Source organism: Chenopodium album, chromosome 2, assembly GCF_948465745.1.
Source record: "Chenopodium album chromosome 2, dcCheAlbu1.1, whole genome shotgun sequence".
NCBI classification, from domain to species: domain Eukaryota; kingdom Viridiplantae; phylum Streptophyta; class Magnoliopsida; order Caryophyllales; family Amaranthaceae; genus Chenopodium; species Chenopodium album.
This window is the reverse complement of record NC_137835.1, coordinates 30,212,232-30,233,806: the sequence shown is the minus strand read 5'-3', so window position 1 is coordinate 30,233,806 and position 21,575 is coordinate 30,212,232. Positions and strand designations below refer to the sequence as shown.

At 33.6% G+C, this 21,575-nt stretch overlaps 1 pseudogene across 1 annotated transcript; it reads right to left on the bottom strand.

Moving 5' to 3' along the window:
- Positions 1-1,039: 1,039 nt before the first annotated feature.
- LOC145597933 (vacuolar lysine transporter YPQ1-like) lies at positions 1,040-20,545 on the bottom strand (annotated as a pseudogene). Its single transcript, XR_014103458.1, has 12 exons — positions 20,224-20,545; positions 17,749-17,791; positions 15,080-15,106; positions 14,894-14,986; positions 14,265-14,458; positions 9,101-9,272; positions 8,917-9,015; positions 8,200-8,324; positions 3,494-3,514; positions 3,342-3,400; positions 1,685-1,775; positions 1,040-1,319 (listed from the first exon to the last, which is right to left on the bottom strand). The product of XR_014103458.1 is annotated as a vacuolar lysine transporter YPQ1-like (transcript).
- Positions 20,546-21,575: the final 1,030 nt, after the last annotated feature.

The window sequence follows — 21,575 nt, the reverse complement described above, 5'->3', positions numbered from 1 at the left end:
AACTACCTTACAAAGCATTTAATGTTGTAAAATTGTACCTTTTGCCGAGTTCTGGGAGTTAGACTATTTACCGACGTTAACTTTTCTTTCTTTTTTTTTTTCTTTTTCTTTTTTTACTTCCTTTTTCCCTCCAATGTTAGGAAGTTGATGATTACTACGAGTAATTGATAGGCGCTAAGTCGCCACATTCTATTCTAACTCTTCCCCTACAAATAAATTGGCAAATGCCTTTCCTTAGTCCCTGCAAAACATTCACTTAGCTTCTTTTTCTCTCCTCCTCTCACATTAATTACATGCTAAAAAAACAAAGCATCATCTATGGCAAACAACATCAAAACCTTGAAGAATTTGCATTTCTTATCTCACTTGTAACAAATGAGCAATATTCTCAAAAGAGTTTGCAAAACAATTAGTTTAAAGTAAAATCAAGAGTCCAATCCACCAATTTGGGTTTTTTTTTTGGGTTGGGTCTTCTTCAAGATGAGGGGAGAGAAATTTGGGTTTTGGTGGGTAATTTATGAAGGAAATGAGAAAATCATGAGGGCCTAGAGAAGAGAGAAGGAAAAAAATTACAAGGAAGATATAAAAAATTTGGGTGAAAATGGAGAGAAAAAGGAGGGAAAAAATATTAAAAAAATAAAAAGTCAATGCTGGCAATAGTCAAACTCACGGAAACCAGCGAATGGTACTTTTTTACAACAATTTATGCTTCATGAGGTAATTAATTACCAATTTTTATTTTATTTTTTTTTATCTATGTTAATTTTTCACAATATCGATTTTTATAAGGTAGTTTCTCACGAAATTATATGCGGTATCAAAAATGATATTAAAGAATTATGCCTTATTGAAAATATATACTTTTTTTTTTTTGACAGGAGAAAATATATATATTTATAATTGATTCGTTAGTGTCAAGTAATAAATTATTCTCATAGATTTATTTTAGGTTTCGTGCTAAATTGTATTCCACAAAATTATACCGGTATCAAGATAAGACTAAACAAGACCAAAAGTGAGAAAATGTGATAAAACTATGTAAAGAAGCTAAATCCCAATTTTGCCTATTAAAACAAATAAATAAAAAATGTAACTAGAATCTACAAGATCAGCATATACATTCAATGAATATGCTCAAAATGCCGGGGTCAAAATGATCTAGCATGACATTGATCCTATATGAAGGCATGTGAAAATAAGGAAAGAACTACTTGAAAGAGTAAAGTTCTAACTCAATGTAGAATGTGTGTCTCTGTGCTTTGCTTGGTCCCACGATGATATGATCGCTGACGAAGAAAATATACGAACTGAAGTAGTATCTAATCAAAGTGATTAAGGACCCAACAATGCCTTGTAATTCAGGAAACAAATACAACCGCATCAAACATACGCAGATAAGTATTATATGTGCCATACATTCTTCCTTCCATTTAAAATTTTGACTTAGGCCAACTGCCCAGAACCTAAGCACATAAATGTAAATATTTACCAAACTGAAAACAGATGTAGAAATGTGAAATTATTGATTTTGTACAAGATAGGAACTAGGAAGGAGTGAATCTGCAAAAATATTTTAAATGTCTAAGGGGTTTTTAAAATAAAATAAATATATTGATCTTCTAGATATTCTATTGAATATAGTATCTCTAGGCAAAGAAACACCATATATGATACTTAAGGATACAAATGTGTCAAGAAGTGCACAGCCTCCTGCATCAACCAGCCATGGAAGGTTTGGGAAAATCTTCGACCACTCCAAGCTATTAACTAGTATGCTGCATGATAAACATTAAACATCAGCTAGAGTCTATGAGTTGTTAACAATAAAGAAAATAAATAATCCCCCTCTAGAAGTATCTTACGAAAATAAATAGAAAAACTGACAAAATATTATACATTCTATTATTCACAGACAGCAAAGAAATGTATAGTTTTGGGAGCATATATATATATATATATATATATATATATATATTCATGTAAAAGCATAGCCCACAATCTTATACAATTTTTCACAGAGGAATTCACCACCTTATATAGATCAATCAAATCCTTGCACTTGGAACCAAACATTAACAGGAATTTTCTGGAAAAAAAAATGCACATGTGCCCTCAGCTAATGTCATATTATGTTGAAAAGGTATCCAGCAGCTTAGGGTAGTAGGAAGCCTAATAGAATTATTAATTTTCAATCACAAGACCTAATAAGAAGCAACACTGTCACTATGTACATTGACCCGATAAAGGATTCTTAGAAAGGCTTTACTCGTGTCTTCATCCTTTAACCATGAAAAGATTATTAGCTTATAATTTCTGCTTAATGCGGACAAAATATAATGGTTAGTTCACGGAGTGCAGAAGAAATTTGTTTCCCATATAATATAATTTATGCTTTTTTTGTTTAATGATGTTATTTTACAAACTGGTAAAAGACTTCAGCCTAGCTAGCTCAGGAGCTGGAAATGTCCAAAGCAGTATGAGCATAGCTGGTGGCTGCTCCCATATCATGTTCATAGCATATGAGCATTCCATTATCTATAATTCTATTTCAAACAAGATTTTTTCTATTAGTACTTAAAATTGTAACATGCTTTTAAGAAGTGCAACAGTGCCATGACTATGCACAAGTTTTTACAAGGACCCGTAACATAAAAAAAAATTTGAGTCACTTGCTACAAGCATAATGGTGAAGGAAAAATTACTGCCACCCCCCCCCCCCCCCCCTTCTTCTTTCAAGACCATAATAGATGACTAGGTTGAGCATTTTACTAATTATAATCATAGGCAGCAAATTAGTAATTAGGAAGGATGAAGGGTTAAGCTGAAGTTGGGAGAGATAACTAGAAATGTTACATGACTAAGCAATTAAATTTCTACAAGAAAAGTAGCCAAATGTGTCAACAATCTTTTATCCATCCCTCTTTTCATACAATCCTACCAAAAATAATAGATGAACATTCAGAAAAGTTGGAGTAAACTACTCCCTTCGTTTTCTTTTGTTTGTCTCATTTGAAATCTTGAGATATTCTAATGGAAATGGAATCTAGTAATTTAATTGTTTTTTTTATATATATATTTCAGAACATATATTGTTGGATTCGGCTCGAATTTTAGATTTTTGATATGCAATTTTATTGTTTTTTGTAATGTGTAGCTAGAGATATTTTAATTACAAAGTTGCATTGAAAACTGTGTAGATACCAAATGGGACAAACATATAAAAACACATCAGGTCTCTAAATAACTTGATAGGATTTTACAAAAGAAAAAGGAAAAAAATTCTTTTAATAATTTAACAATGAACAAATAAAAACTCAGTATTTAATATTTATCAGAAATACCTGGCCACATAAGTTGTATTTCCCAACAATGCAAACATGAACATCAGTGGATTGAGCCCCTGTATCCAACAAAGTACTCAAATGGCTCAATATTGGTTATCAGTTTGTCCAGACCTGAATTAATAAAAATAAACTCTGTATAGTGTACTTACCTCAACATGGCCCCTTTTAAACTGTAAAATTGAAAAATATATCAGTATGTGATTAATAGTAAAAATTCACAAGTTGCAAATTTTGAGGATGAAGATAACTTGATTGGTGCAAAAGGATTAAAACATACAATGAAAATGTAACTGTATCTTTATTACAAGGTGTACATAGATTAATGACTTAGACATTCTAAATTCGGGCCCCAAATATATACAAACAAAAGAAGCTGGTTTTGGGAATGAGGAGCATTAGCCTTGTTGTACAAATTCTTATTCTAGCAGTTATCGCACAAGGAGCAGCAAAGAAGGAAAATTTCCACTCCAGTGCCTAAGATTTGACATAATTTCACTTTGGTCCCCCATGGTTTCACTAATTCCACTTTGTGCTCTGAGCTTTTAAACTTTGTTTCATTATGATCCCCGTAATTTGGTAAATCAAAACAAGAATAGTAATTTGTTTAGTCTTATTTCATCAAAAAAATCAAGTAAAAAAAAAAAAAAACTAATAATTGCACTTTGCTCCAAAAAAAACTTATATTAATGTTCAATGTTATTGCACATGATTAACTCCGTTAGTCATTTTTTTATTTTTTTTTATTTAAAAAAAAAAAAAAAAAAAAAAAAAAAAAAAAAAAAACGCTACTCTTCTAGCCTCTTCAAGTAAATTTCTTTCACACATATTTATTCTATTTCAACACGAACTTTTCTCTAGTAAACAAATTTAAATTTAACATAACTTTTTTTTCCTTTATTGAATAATAATCTTTTGTTACTATAATTTCTCCTACAAAAAACTGAGTAATAATATATACAAGGAGAAAATTAGACAATGAAAAATTGTTTAAATAAAGAGTAATCTATCATCCCTGTCAGTATTAATATTAACATAAACATAATTTCAAAAAAAAAAAAAAAAACTCTTTATAATTTCAAAATTTTTTTCCTTACAATGAAATAAAACTTAAGAAGTTGATTTGTAGTTACAAAAGTGAGCATTAATACATATTTTAGGGCACCAAATAAAAGAAAAGTATAAATTTCAGGACAGCGAAGTAAAATTACCAAACTTTGCCATACTGAAACAAAGTTTATAAGCTCAAGAAATAAAGTTGTATTATTGAAACCACGGGACACCAAAGTGGAATTATGTCAAACATCAGGGAACCAAGGTGGAAATTTTCCTTTATAGAATTACAAGTGAAAAGCTTCTCTCAACATCTGCACTTATTCATGGTGCTGATTCCATTTTAAGGGATTATCTAAACAGATATGCAGTCTATTTACCATCCATGTGGTTCAATATTGTTTACTGTATAGAAGGGGGAGGGTTGGGCAGAAGAGTGGATGTAGATCCCTACACTGTATCCTGTTTTAGTTCCTTCTATAGGCCTCCCTTTCTCGAAACAAAGTATGGTATAAACATCAGAAATTCAGAATTCAGATGACAATGATGCTTTGGCGATAGTGTTATACACAAAAAATTCTTGAAGAAAGCTAAGGCATACGATAAAAACTTTACTCTTAGCAATTTCTTAGTTTATTACTGATGTGCACTCCCCAAACTCCAAGCACATAGCATCATTGTACAGAAGACCTCTCATTGAAAGTGCATTAAAGTAAATGATGCAGGATTAGTGTAAGAAAACCAAAATACCCAGTCCTGCATTAATCCAAAAACAGGAGCAGCAGACGGCAAGAGAGTAAATATACTTAATCCTGGCACAAGTGGAATATCATCTATTGAGATATTACAAGACGAGTATAATACTTGCTAGCTATGAGAAAAAACACTTAGTATGCATAGTTGTACAGGTACCATGTACTAATATTAAAAGATTAACATCTCCAATTACCCACAGAATAGCACATCAGGGTCCATAATGCAGAGGGCAGACGTAAGAAGCTTGAATGCATACATAGCAACTGTTTATTATTTGGAATATGTAAAAACAAGAGAGATCACTTGACAATGTGGCATCTACTTGTAAACTTAAAAATTGTTCTGGTTGATAATTGGCATAAAGACGAAGGCTCTAAGAAGATGGACCTTGCTTACAGGCTATCCAATGTGAAGGATATCTCCTTGGTAGGTAAGCATAAATTGGTTCAAGTACTAAAATTCCTTTTGTGTAAAATTATTAAACAGTGGTATGGCCTTAAAACGTGTGGCTTCCATGCTTGACTGATAATAAATAATGCTTCTAACATGAGTCTGTACTTCTATTCATTGTGTACCACAACTCTTCCTTCAGTAGTCAAGTATTAGATTGACCAGAGACACAGGAAGGCACTAAACTCTAAGAAGAGTCTTAGGCAAGAAAACCTTTCTCAATCCATAACATAACTGCTTACATTAAAGTATTTCTTGTTTAAATAGTTTATCTTTGTTTTCTAGAAGTTGCAATGCCAAAAAAGTTTTTATACTTATTTAATGTTTAGAATTGTATCTTTGGATATTTTACCGGAAGGGTAAGGTTGTTAAGAATCCTTACAACAAACAGGGAAAGTTCATTTTTCCTGCTTCCAACTTTTATAAAACTCTAAATGTCCAAAGAGGGGGGAGGCTTTTCTTGGACAGCATATAAGATAAACTTAAAAGCAGCAGCAAACTGCAACATCTGAATAAAAAATGGAGGTATCTCATGCCTCATATATAGGTAGCAATAGTTTAAGCATTGTGAGTGATAAGTCTATTTTATATATATTTTTATTCCCCGTCCCATGGTCATATTTGTGCTTATTTGAGCTCTACGGAGCTATTTTTACTACTAATATACGTTTTCTAGTGTTTTTGTAGAGTTGGTATTATTTTGTAGGAATTTGCATATTTATGTCAATTCCCGAGATTATTGAGCCACTATGAAAATATTAGAGATGATCGTACGTAATGAAGAGTATTTTAAGCCCAAGGCCGAGTTAGGAAAATTTAATTTGGTGATTAAGCGCTCAGTTTGGTGAAGGATTAATTTACAAGCTAAAGATCAATTGCATAAACGACAAGATTAAAGACCCGGAGACAAAGGGCCCAATCGGACGAAGCACATCAGTGTAGGGGCGTGATGTTTAAGCGGTCCAGTTTCTTATGGGTTTGGCTTGATTGTTTAAGTCGGTCTACAATTCTACAAATGTTGGTAGAATGATGAGATAATAGGAGCAAAAATTATCTTCTTGTATTAGCTTTTAAGATAGGTTTTGTCAGCTTATGATTGTTTGGATAATACTTATAGTTTGAGTGGGATTAGGAGGCTTTGACTTTTCTTATTTATAAGGAGGTAGTACGTAAGTTTGGAGGGGGTAGATTAGGTAGTTTTAGTTGTAGTTTTAGCTTCTAGATTTTGTTCTTAACTTGTTTAGCTTTTTCTCTTTATTTAATTATATTTCTTATTGCTTATAATTATTCTTTATATTGTTTTGATTAGTTTAGTTTTAATTATGTGTGAGTAGTTCTATTTCTAGGGTTTGTGGGGATCCATAAATAATATGAAGGGGTAATTTATTGTCGTTAATTATCAATGCTAGATTAATTTCCTATTGATTGATTTAATGCTCTGTGACTAGATTTGGGCAGATCTTTTATGCATGAGTTTGACAATATTGATTCGAGATTCGACAGAGTTAATTTATAAATGGTTAGGTCGAGATTTGAAAGATGAGATTTAATACCGATAAATTAATTGTGTGATTATAATACGTAGCGAAAGCCCTTTATAATCTGATTAATTATGCATTGATGAATGATTATTATATTCAACCCTGGAATATTATTTATTGGTGAACCTATGCCCTACATTCTTTTATATATTATTTTCTCCTTATTCTTGATCTCCGTAGTTTAGTTTATTATTCAAATATAAATATTGGTTACTTCATAATCTAGATTATATTAATTAATTAGGAATAGAAAGACTCGTTTCTCTGTGAATTCGACCCTACTTCCCTATCTACATTAGTTAGAGGATTTAGGAATTACTTTTGATTAGGGGATACGACTTTACCCTGTCAGTGAGCTAGTCATATGTCTTTAGCATAGATATTCTAAGATACGGAAAGTGGAATACTGCCAAGCTTATAATCAGATCACCTTAAATATTGCTTATTTTGGGCTTGAGAAGGATAAGGAGCAGAAGATCTTGCAGTCAGCTGCTTTTCTTGCTATCCATATGTTTTTTTTAAGATGGAAAGAAACAAGAAATCTTCACAGCGAAGTTTGTTGATCGATTTTTATTTTGGAGAACAGGAAGTTGTTTCCTAATCCATTATCTAGGCATTTGGATGTTCATCGTTACTTTTTATGGATATTCATAATCTGATATGTAGCATGGTCAATGTGCACTTTTGTTCAACCAAGTATTATTAAGAGAAGTAAAATATAGAACTGTGATTCACTCCTACTGCTTAGCATGTACTTCTTACGTTTGTAAAACTTGCAACACTTTCCTAAATGAAAATGTCAAAAAAAATTTAAACACACTATAATTGAAAATTTTATTTGGAGAAAGTTCCACTATTACCTTGATTTAAAGCTAACCCACTTAATTATACTCCTAAAAATCACTCAGCCCCATTCAAAGTGTGTTAAAATAAAAACCATGAAAAAGTGTGTTGCAACTGTTAAAAAACGGAGGATGTACTTATGCATTGTTAGTAAGGAGTTTTTCTAGTATTCATAACCATAAAAAGCATACAGAACTTCAGTGAGTAAATCTTACATTTAGGCAAATTTGCGGAAGCCGTCCACCCATGTAAATAACTGCCATAGCCCAACCCATGTATGTGCCTATTCCCTCACCAACACCTGATGTAATCTTCTGCTAATCTTCTGCTGACCATTGACCTGAAATTTCATTAGCATTCAAGTCAGTCACACTGAAGTTGTCCAGCTTGCCCCACCATCAAACTCAAACTGTTCCAGAAATTCCAATTTGCTATAATAAGTTCTGATTTGGGGAATTCACGAAATTAGCATATTAGTCGATTTCAGTATTCCAAGAGTTGACTCCACAAAATCAAAGATATTTTCAGTCATTTATCCTAGTATTTTTCAAGATAAGAAAACTTCAGATGCAAAAGCTAACAAAAAATAGAAAGAACTTGTCCATATCTAAGTGAGACTAGCTCTTGTGTCAACCCAAAAAAAAAAAAAAAAAAAAAAAAAAAAAAAAAAAAAGTGAGACTAGCTCAATTTATCTGCCAACCCTTGCTTTTTGATGCCCGTTGTGTATTAGCTTTGAAATGCATAACTCCAAAACTGATATAGCTGCCTTTAGCAGAAAGAGAAAGTAAGACATATAAAGGCCAGCAGATAAACTAAAGGATCACTGATGAACACATATTTGAACTGGAGATGTCGAATCTATCACTGATAGTCCACACCAAAAACAAATTATAAAATTCAGTAACATACAAATAGAAGTATGCTATATTACCTGCAAAAGCTTTCTGTTTGGTAGTTCAACAGCCAAACTCAGCCTTGTGTCTCTACGGGTAAAATTCAGGGTTCCAGCGATGAAAATTAAAGCAGGCACCTGAGTGGGAAAATTAAATGACATGCAGCCCAACAAAATCATGAGTAGTTCTTAACATCAAAAAAGTTGCAGGATTGAAGCTCACAATACACAAAAGGTTTTTTGGTTTTGACGGATGCATCGGCCTAGTTGGCAAGGATCCACCAAGCAAAGGCTCTTCAATAGGATCCTCAACATCCACTGTGGTAGAGGGTCTCCATGGTGCAGCAAAAGACCTCCTTGTTGGAGTATGGCTTGTCGACAAAGATCTTGCTGACCTAAATAGATAAAATTGAACCGTTTAGAACATTTAAACTTCAAAAAGTGCATTTGGTGGCACCAACTTTTCCACCTATACCACGGTTACACATAATATCTATTGCCAGAATAAAAGTACACGACTACTATTTTCGTAAATGGTATTCATGAGAATAAGTAACTGAAAACTAACATCAACAGATATACTAATACAAACAACAAGAGATGAACAATTATAACTTGAAAACTTTCATAACATATATCATAATGGAAAGGCAAGCGACATTTTCAGTATAAATTGTCACGAGTAACACATTTAATAACTCAAAATTACATGAGAAATAGAAGGGAGATTAAGAAAAAAAAATTTAAAAAAAAAAAGAAAAGAAAGCGTGCAAGCCTAAACAAATACCGAAACCCATGGCATATGAAGGCTACAAGCATATTGACAAACAGCAACAAAAACAAAGAAAGCAACTGTGACTTAGTTTAAACCATACATATGAAGGCTAGAAGTTAGTTCCCTAGTGTATCTACTAAATGTTGCCAACATATTTATCGAGAGATAGGTCGGTATATTCACCAAATAGCAAGGTCAGAACTTTAAATGAGACATTTAACTAGCACAAAGGTAAGATAACTATAGGGTTTTTCTATAAAGTGCTCCTGAGGTATTGACTTTTCCAAGTTGTGCCCACCCATTTTCAAAATTCCACGTTGTACCCCCAAGGTATCTTTAGTGTCAACGAAAGGAATGGTATTCTTCGAACAAGTATATTATTCTGATAGTGGGTTAGGAATTATTAGAAAGCTAATATATTCAGTAAGGTCAAGTGATCGGAATGCCTAGGTGGAGGCCGCTTCCAATCAGTAATATTAATGCATAATTAAAATTACAGCTTAATCTTGATTAAACCCTTCGGGTCACTGTAACACCCCCGATTTACTAATTAATAATAAACAAGAATCTAAGGAAAATAAACGACCTTTAAATAATATTTGCGGAAGCATACACCTAAATCGGAGGTATTACCGCCACACTCAACAATCTGTCAAGTGTTAAGGCTTACAAAATCCCAGCTATACAACTCAATAAACTAAGTGAGCTATTTATACAACTTTACAAACTCGTTATAACAAACTAATCGATCACTTGAGCTCCTTTAGCTACGATCACTTGAACCTGCTTAAATAATCTTGTTTGCTCACCATTAAGGACAAATTCCAAAATAGATCGTAGCAGGGCCACCATAAGAAAAAGACATGGCCGCAAACACAAATAGCACAACAAAACAACACACACAATCACCACTTATCATAATATAATAATTAACATTACTAGATCAATTAAACAATGTAGTTCGAAACTACATTACACATTGTACTCTGAAAAATAACCTTTATTAACTCAACCTCGAACAATAATCCTTTACTCAACTCGTAACCAATAGTGTGCCATGCTCTTTGTTCTATACCTAGCCTTGGACATGGGTAATTCGAATAAAACCAACAAGTATAAAAACTTGAATACTCCCAATAACCAGAAAACCAGACCACATACGGGTCAATTCCCACTGTAGGGGGACCATAGAAAAACAAATAGTAAAGATTGTACCTCATTCTTAACTCGTGATTACCATCTCCTTACCAACATGCCAAGGACTAAGGTCTATAACGCCGAGCCTCAAACCAAGAATAAAATAATAATTCTCAACCTTTTGATCTCATACATCGATCAAATAACCATTCACATGATAATAAATAGTATCTCAATAATGGCACGAGTTCCCAAATAACATGACAATTTGATCACAATACCTCAACTCTTACAAAAAATACTAATAACCCAAATATAATCAAATCTCAACCCAAAAATAATACTCTGCATTAACAACCCTAAAACCTTGATAAAACAATACTCCCTATAACAAAAACATTAAAAACCCTAGAAATAACACAATCAATCAATGCGACAATTAAATCATATAATACCACACACTAATCATATACATATAAATCATGATCATATATAATTCACAAATTATAAAATTTACACATAACAATACGGAGTACAATTAATACTAACAATTTATAATCAAACAAATCAAAAAATCAATTAAGTTCGTGTGATTACATAAAATAAATAATACAATCAAATTATAAACAAACGATCTAATTAAGGGTTGATAGTGTGATTACACATAATAATAAGAGTAATAAACAAACATCTCAAAAAAAGAAGACACGTGATTACCTTCACAATACCAAATTACAAGTAAAGCTCTTTCAGTGGATTTATGAAAAGGGCAAAAGAAACAAAATTAATCATCATAAACAATGATCTTCTCGATGCCGAAACTCACACTTGTGCGGAAAACTTAGAATTTAAGAACAAGAGCATAAAAAAAAATATCACATTGCCTGTTTTTTTTTTTTTTAACGTATATGCATATATAAATATAAGGTTTTTTTTTAAAAAAATATATATAATAAGTATCTTTTAAGGGTTAAAAATACTTATAGGGTTTAAAATAGTTTATGTACTTTTTAAACTGTACAGTGCTATTGAAATAAAATAGGGTTTTAAAACTTTTCGAACTCCAAAATAAAATATGAGATTAGTAAAGTTATTTAATAGATAAAATAAACTATTTTATTTATAAAATACATTATATAAACTCATAAAAAATTCGGGTATTACAATTTACCCTCCTTAAAACAAGTTTCGTCCCGAAACTTAAAATAGAAAAATTTAGGGTATAACAGTCACACCCAAGCAATGAACGAACCGACTCGACGAATTAATTCGGAAGAAATTAATGAGTCGCCCGAGTAATAAATATTTAGACGTCCGAAATTCGAGCTTAGAGCGTCAAAACCGAGCGTCGGAGAATCTCAAATGTCGAGCCAAAATTTAAGATTTGGTGAGACGGGAAAATACTTCAAGTAACAAGTAAAATCCTAGCCACGCGAAAGGCTAGGAAAGAGCGCCAAATAGAAGCACACATGGCAAAACGCCATGTGGATGCACGCGTGGCAGCGCATGTGGCAGCCACGTTGGCAGCCGCCAAGTGGCAGCATGCCACATGGTAGCGCGCCACGTTGGCAGCGCATGTGGCAAGGGCCTTGGACCCGGGTGATGGGTCATGGACACGGGCCAAAAGAAAGTGGCCCAACCGAACCCAACTTGGGGCTTAAGGTTAGGAGACACATGGTTAGTTCACAATGCATGTGAAATGCCTTGGGGACCAACTGAGAAAGTGGTCCTCACCTAACCATGTGACACTTGTTACTTGTTCCTTGGTTTATTTAACTAAGGGTTGAATTCATCAATCTTTCCATGTGGGATCTTTTTGTGAAAAAGTCCCACATTAAAAGATGAGTGGAATTCACAAGTTATCCTTCCTTATAAATAGCCAAAGCATGGCTTGAGAATTCTTTGCTTAAGTAGGAGTTCAATAGAGCATTGCATTTGCAAAAACTCTTAAACTCATATAATACTCGGGTTTTGGTCGGACCTCGCTAACCTCGAGGTAATGGACCTAAAAGTCGGTAGTCGTTTTTGCGGGTGGATCTCCGTCGGAGGCTCTCGTGTTTTCGGGGCTAAGCTTTCAAGTAAGAGCCCATTCGGTCGAGCAAAGCACGCTCCAAAGGTATATTTCCTATTTCACCCTTCGTGTTTATTTATTATGCTTTTGTGATTTTATTTATTGCGAGTGGATCCTTGGCTCAGGTTTTTTCCGCGGTGAGTCGGACTCACCACACCCCAACAAACCCTACCGTTAAATTTCGTTAACTATTGTCGTTAGTTTATATGTTTCACCACCAAAACTCACCGACACTCCACCCACCACCCTCCACCCACCGACACCAAAACTCAGCAAAACTCCGCCCTCACGACCCACCACCCACCGACACACCCCAGGCCACCAGTGAGCCGAACCCCACCAGCGATCCCTACCATCACCCATCACAACCCCACCACCCCAGCCCAGAACACCTAGTGCACCACCAAAGAAAGTGTTAGAATGCAATAGAGGAATTTAATTTGAATTCGAATTCGAATTGAAATTTCGACAAATTGGTTTAGGGCTTTTGTTTCATTGGATTCAAATAGCAAAATTAAGTTGTTAATTGTTGTTTTCGTTTTAAAATCAAAGAATTTGGTTCAAAACAATTGAAAACCCTAATTTTCCCCCAATTTGATTTTAATTGTTAAATCATCAATTTTGGTTCAATTAGATTGGAATTAAATACACAAAACTTGTTTTAATTGATTTTTCCAATAAAATCTGCACGAATATGGTTTAATTGCTCGAAAATCTGGGCATGAAGAACGAAAATCTAGGCATGAAGCTAAGAATGACGGTGGAGATTAGGGTCGAGGAGTTGAGAGAAAAGGAGAGAGGGTGACGCGCGCGGTGGTGGGTCGAGGAAAGAGGAGCGCAGCTTGGTGGTGCGGTAAGGGGTGCGGTGGTGGTGTGGATGGAGGTGCGGCTGGAGGTGTAGTGGTGGGTAGTTGTGAGGGAGGATAGAGAGGTGTTTGGGTTTTTTTTAATTTTTTTTTAATTTATTTATTTTGAAGTTAATAGAAAGTGAACGGAGGGATTAGGATAGGGTTACATCGTAGACATTAAAGGTACCTTAGGGGTATAGCGTGAAATTTTGAAAATGGGTGGGCAAAGCTTGGAGAAGTCAAGACCTCAAGGGCACATAAAAACCCATAACTATGAAATGCTGATATCCAAACTGCAAACACCAAAGATATTTACAGAGAATAATGTGGTGGAAAAAGAAAAAAAGAAAACCCTTTCTCTAGGTTAAAAAAAAAAAAAAAAAAAAAAAAGGGGTCCTATTTTCAATAAATGAAACACACCTTATGACACATGCTCAAGACTAGCAAGGTACTGAGATTTTGGAATTTGGAATAATTTGGAAGGTTAAAATTTTAGATTAGGCTAAAAGAATAATAAAGCATAGAAACACCTTCAAAAAGTAGACAAACAGATTACGTGTAAAAGGAATCTTGTCCTGCAGAATGACTACGTGGAATGCCAGGAAGTGGAATCGGTGAACTCATTGTAGCACCACTCTGATTTGCACTGGATATTGGTGTGTGGCCATAATTTCCATTTTGTTTCTCAACACCACCGTTTCGATGTACATTATACTCTCCTTCCACTTCTACCTGATGAGGCATCATATCCTGCACATCAGTAAAAAATAAGTCATTGTTCATTTATATAATTTTATATAAACCTGGCCCTTATCTAAAACCTAACTACTTTTAGGGACGCTGGGGTTTTTACAAAGATGAGTTGAAGAAACAAAAAGACAAACTTAGTCTGTAGTAGTAATTTACAAGGTTATAACAACATAGTAGTGGTGATGTTAGCTAACAAAGTGATCACTAAGCAATGTTGTTTGATCCAACAAATCCTCTATCAACTTGAAAGCCGTATCAAGAAGAATCATTAGATTACAAAGACACATAAATTTTCCCAAAAGACAAACTTCTCTAGCACATATCATGTTTAACATAGTTGTATACCCTTTCAACAATCTCTTAAGTTCACAAACCCAGACATATTTCTTAATTAGTACAAACATAAGCAAATACACAGGATGCAGAAGTACAAACCTTGTTGCATTGTCTTTTACTTTTTAATCGATGATAGATGTGACCATAATATACAGACTGCAATGTAAGAGTCAAGGTAGTCACGGTGTACAGCTGCCAAAAAATAAATAAATAAATAATGCTGAGTGAAGTCAACAGAACAAAGCAGAAAGACATAAATTACTCCATATATGGACACTTTCTTACCAAGGCCATATAAAATTGTGTAGGAAGCTGCACAAAGAAAAGTGAACTATCAGTCAACTAAGATTTATTCAACAAGATCAGGAACTTAAATTCAAGAAGCATAAAACTTAGAACAATTAAACAGCAAGCAATGATATCTGAATCGGACCAATGGATTATGAATGAAAGTTATTCTCAAACCTCCCAACAACTCAAGCTCAAATTCTCTAAACCCTTTCATCTACATAAGATAACCATTGGGAGAAGAAAGGAGATAAAGTGTTTAAGTATTATGCTACATTGGCCACATCTGAACAAGACTATATTTACAATTGAGCTCAAATGAAGAAGGATAGGTGTCAAGTATAAACAAAGTCCATGGAAAGGAAACTTTCTCATCCTTAAACAGCTGGAATTTCAATTAACATCTATAAATGGAAAGGTATGAAAATTCCTTTTTACAAAAAAGGGTCTGATGAATTCCATATGTATAATCACACTATATCTGAACAGCTAACTTGACTACCTAAAGATGTTTTCGCTTGAAGCCTTGAACTTGTAGCTAAACTCCTAAGTTTCATATTCCCAACTCATGGATACTTTCTAACAAAGTGAGAAAGCCTAGCTTTGAGCTTTAAGCTGCTCAAGAGTATAAACCCTTGAACTCAAGAAGCGTTGTGCAGGAGCATGTACCGTAGTCCATGGTGCATGAATTAATCCATGCTCATCTTATATCAGAAATAATTTTGGAAGATATAGAATATTGAAGGAAATGGTGGAGCATAGAATATTTATATCCTCTTTGCATAAATTGTAAAAAAACCAAATATCTACAATTTTCATTGAGAAAGAGCAAGAAGGAAAACAAGAGATCTATTTCTGATGATGAAGTTTACAATATTTTCAAAAAAGGTTACTGACTTTCAGGATAAGGGGCGCACTATCAGAGTTACTTTAATACCTTACAGTTTGTAAAAAGTCTTTCAGGAATTGGTCAGAACAAACAGTGGTTCTATACTACTAGGAATATCTGGATTTGTCTGCATGAGTTTAGAAGGATAAATTAGTCTATATAGTTTCTGGCAGGAAAATACAGTCATTCTACACCTTAGGTGTTCAAAGATTTGGAATAAGACCAAAAACACATTAGCCAGGCTTCATAGGACTTGCTACAAAAAAGTGTAGTAAGGGAAGCACTAGGTCTACAGTCAGTGTGAAGCATTTCAAAGATAAATGGTCATCAATATGGAAATCTAAGAATTCCAATCAAAAGAAGAACTTCTTCTTCTTGATTTAAAAACTCTGACCAAGAAAAAAAAAATCAAGCTTTAATAGAAACTATCCAACAGGGAGTTTTCTCTAACATTCAAAAATACAAGATCTGAATTTGATGAGTGATAAACCTAGGCTCTAAGGTCAACAAGTTTAATCTGCAAGCAATCAAGTCTCACATGCATCTATTCAATGGCTTTAACTACAAAGCTTTCACAAGGTGTCTAGCTGGAAAAGCTCAGTACAATGTGCATGACCAACATCAAATTCTGTTTAGAATTCTAATGACCTAGAGTCCAGATGGCAAATACACACTACATATTGATTGGACAGTTAAGCCATGGTTATCACTTATCACAGTCGACTAAACATATTACAGTCACTATAAAATGGTCTTAAAGGACTTAAACTGTCCGATTGGAAAGGAATTTGTGTCTGTGAAGACATAGATGTGCAATGAGTTTGCATCGTCAAAAGAAGTTTAAGAAGCCATTGATAGGCCATCGTGAGGAGCAACCTTGGAGAATGGAATAAAATATATATATATATATATATATATATATATATATATATATATATATATATATATATATATATATATATATATATAGCCTCCATTGTAATAACCATAAAAAGTAAAAAAAGATCAAAAACCGTATACTTTCAGATTTCAGATTTTAAATCCTAGTATTCTTTTAGAGTTGGGGGGAGGGGGTTGTCAAGTCTTTGGATATAAGAAACACAAAATAACACTTGATTTCAGAATCACTTGATCTGAATTGTAGTTCAGATTCAAGTTAGTACAAAGCCCATAATTGCACCAAGGTATAGACTACACAGCCATTTGATCCACATTATTTATAAAAACTGAATACAAGGACGTGAAAGGGAGAGAGATAGGAAGAGAATCAAGCAACTAAACAACAGTAAGGTACAGTGTTACCTAATTCGCGTACGGGTTTGCAATCACTGCCTAAGTTGTTACATAGGGTTGCTAGTACAATTTGCCTTTTTCAGTCCAGAGGGTTTTTTTTTGGAGGGTGGGGGAGAGGGGAGAGCAAATTACGTAACACTGGTTAGGCTCAACCAAGAAAGGGGTCAGATTATGAGAGGTTTGCATCAAGGGAACAACCTTGTTTACTTGCCTCGAGGAGCATGAAGCAAATCCCTAAATATGGTCATGGCTAACAATGAACTGAGGTAGCTAGTTTCCCTTTTTTTCCTTTTACAGCTCAGTACGTAGAATTACAACTCGAGAGGCCAAAGATCAACAAGAAACAGATACATCTATTTGAAGTTCTTTGTGAGCAAATTTCATAGATGGGACTTTCAAATTTTAATAAATAAATCTGCATCATGGATGCGAAAGGAGGAAATACAGAATAATTAGCAATGAAAATTTTAAAGGAGAAACTTACAGTAGCTGGTTCTAGCAAGCAGCCGAACATGTTGAAAAAGTCCCTGCAATTATAAAAAGGGTAACAAAAAGTAAGACTGGAATCACAGTAAGTGCAGACAGATAAGTTAAACATGTCCAGGTAAGACCACAAGATATTATGATCCAGGGTTATAGAGATTATCCGTTTCCTTAACTCCTACAATCAAATAAAAAATAAAAATAAAACAAATAAAGCCACATCTCTTGGATAAAAGACCACTTAATAATTCCCTCCAAAAAAAAAAAAAAAAAAGACCACTTAATGCTTCCCTATAAAAAAAAATCATCAATTAATACTTAAAAGTCTCATAATAAATACTTAGTTGATGTCTGATTTTAGAATGCACAAGTCACAATATGATCTGAGTTACTACAAGACGATATTATTTGTAACTTTTTTCATCATTGATACTAACATATCCATACTCAAATTGAAAAATTTAAGCAACATCCAGACACTAACCCATTAAGCAAGTCGCGTTTACACCATAGAGGCTTAGACACACTAAGATAAGAGTCTACCTATACTTTGCTGACTTGCTGAACCTCTATGGAGTCGCATATGAAACAATCAATTTTACTAAGATAATTTCTAAGCTAAAAATGAGAGTAGCCAATCTTGATTGTTGTGTTGAAAACACAGTGAGCTTCAGATACCAGAGGACCATAGCTTTGATTCTCAGGTTCTTTTCTCCCATTTGAGAAGATAAATACATATAAGGATCAAGGAAATTGATTAGGAATAAAAATGAGAGGTGGCTTAACTGCTTAAGCAAGAAATTGATTGAATACTCATTTAATTATTCAAAGATCTTCCCACTTTTTTCATTTGTGTCCAATCCTCAGTGATTTACTTCTTTGCTTTGGTCTACTTTTGCAAAGAAAATTATTTTACCCTCGGTTACCCCACCACACGGTTTTGGTTAATACCTACTCCGTTTCAAATTAGTTGATCCGTTTGCCTTTTCAAGGTCAAAGTTAATCATTTATGACCACATCCTTAACTAATTTACAAGAAACATGATTATAATATTGGATATTGTTACTCCCTCTGTCCATATTTTTAGCACTTATCATGGCACGTACTATTGTAGATAAGTAGTTATTTGGTTATCAATTATTATTAGATTAGAAAAATAGAGGTAAAAGGCGATAGTGCAATATTATTTCATATGAAAAATAGACATACAAGGAAATAATGGAATATTAAGGTAGATGTAGTAGGAGGTGTGTATTTTATTTATAGAAATGTGAGAAATAGTGGGGCCATATCTTTTCACAAACTCAACCTTAACCATCATTTGTAATTCATACATACAAAAAAAACATATTCATGCAAATCTTGTTAGATTTTTCTCAGTATGTAATTTTGGATTATAACCTTTATATAACTTATACAATACATTATTTGAGCTATTAATAGTCAAACTTATATGGAGTACTAGAAAAGCCTTTAGAGAACAGAGTTAGTTTTCCTGGAGAAGCATTAGGTCACTTGTGGGCCTTTTGATGGCTAAATCTAGTAAATGAAATTTCCTCTATAATACATTCCAAATGTTGTTCACACAGAATAATTCAAGGCCCCTATCAATTTTCGAGATAAATAAAAAATTAAAAAAAAAAAAGAAAGAAAAAATGAGCTAAATTAAAGCCATAAAAGAATCCTAATTTTCCCTTCTTGATAGTACTGTCATTGCAATATGCAGAGGAACATTTACATTAATTGCTAGACAGGCTAGATAAAATGATAAATAGCTAAACACTGAAATTTGTAAAAGCTGCCATTAACACTTTTCAAAAAAGATGCTAATATTATTCATAATTGTATCAGGGTACCACTAATCTTATCTCTAAAGTACACAGCCCAGGTACTACATATATATAAGACAAAACCTGATCTTTATTCCAGCATTGTGACAAAGCTTAGTGACTTTTACCACATGCAAATACATAAATTATGGGCTGGAAGTATAATCAAACCCAAACAATCTCAAAAAAGATAAAACACTATTATCATTATCATCTAACAATGGAAGTACATAGCTCCTAAACTTGATTACCTAATTAGTAGGTAAGGCCGACAAACAATAATTGACTATAATAAGTTACTCTCTCCTTCCCTTAAAGATTTACCCATTTTCCTTTTCGAGACACCTTTAATTAAAAGATTGATCCAACTCATTTAGTCCTACAATCCCTTTCTACTTTACTAAGTATTTATTAGGAGTACCTCATAATTAATAACAAAATCTACCTAAATGTCACTTTCAAGTCTCAACCCACAGTAACTTATCAAATACATTCATATCGAATTATTCCACAATGTTCCGAACAGAGTAAAATTAAGGCTCCGTTTATTTTAACACATTATTCCATTCACACATTATTCGCAAGCATATGATACTACTGATAACAAATACAATTATGAAAACAGAAAGAAGGAGAAAGAAAATACCCAATAATCCAAGTAAGCAAGAAAGCAAAGGAAAGGCCTTCGGTGGATTTAGTCTTAAAATTAGTGATGATTTGAGGGATTTCGGCAACACCCCAACTAATAACACTAGCCAAACCAAGGGATAGAGAGACGGCGTCACTGGTAGTGCATAAGCAATAGCCAATGTAGTCGCGGGCCCATGCCGCGCAATGCGCAGGGCAGACTGCTTCCGCCATTGATACTGTTGAGACGGTGAATGGTAGTGAAAGCGGTGACAATGAAAATGATAATAATAAAACCTTGGGTAGCGAATATTACGGAGTATTTAGGTTGGGTTTTGTTACTTTGTTATTTATTATATTATATACTAGTAAATGTTTTTTTATATTATATGGGTGAGAATATTCAGAACAAAAGGAAGTTTGTTTTAGAGTGATTTGTACGAGGGGGGATGATGGACCGCTATCCGGTATAGGCTACCCCGCCCAATACCAAGTGACGTCAATTTTTTTTTTTTTTTTTTTTTTTGGATATCTTTTATTTAAGATAAATAACAGTACTTAATGACTTAATAACAGTATTTGATAAATTAATAACAGTACCTTAATTTAAAATAACAGCTTTTAATAATACACTGATTTTTACTATAATCCGATCTGATAATTACTTTAAATGACTTTTAACGGTACTAGTTATCACAACTCTACTACTTATACATCAAAATAAATTATTTTAACAGTTTAAAAGCCCACCATGCTTCGCAATAATAGTCATTTAACTAGAGAGTTTTGACCAAAACTTAGTCGACAATGGAACCTCCGGCGTTCTGAGCTCCCGGCTTTATCAAGGTAGCTAACCCCAACCCTGTCTTCCTTAGATCAGGCTCAACACAGATCTAATTCGTTTCCTACCTTAGACCGTAATCTCTAATTAGACAATCCTTATTGTGTTTATGATGGAACTAAATAGACTTATAACTCATTTGATATATAAGGTTCAAGAGGATAACACTCATATAAGGTTCCCTTCTTGAACGAAACTTTTATTTAATTTGAAAAGATTACAACACTCATATATTACAACAAACACACAAACTGAAAGCTTAAACAGACATAAGCTGAACTAGAGTTTTTCTCTACTTTAAGAGAGATGGAGAACCAATCTGTCTCTTAAGGTGAGTATTTTTCTCTAGAGGACTCTCTAATGCTTTCAGAGCAATTCTCTAGCTAACTCTTCCAACTCTGCCTTCACTTCTTGACCTAATTCCCTTTATATAGGGAAGCAAACTTACATAGGATCCTTATCCTGACTCAGCAAGCAATTCTACACCATTGCTTTTTTACAAAGATACTTTAAGACAGAAACAATTAATA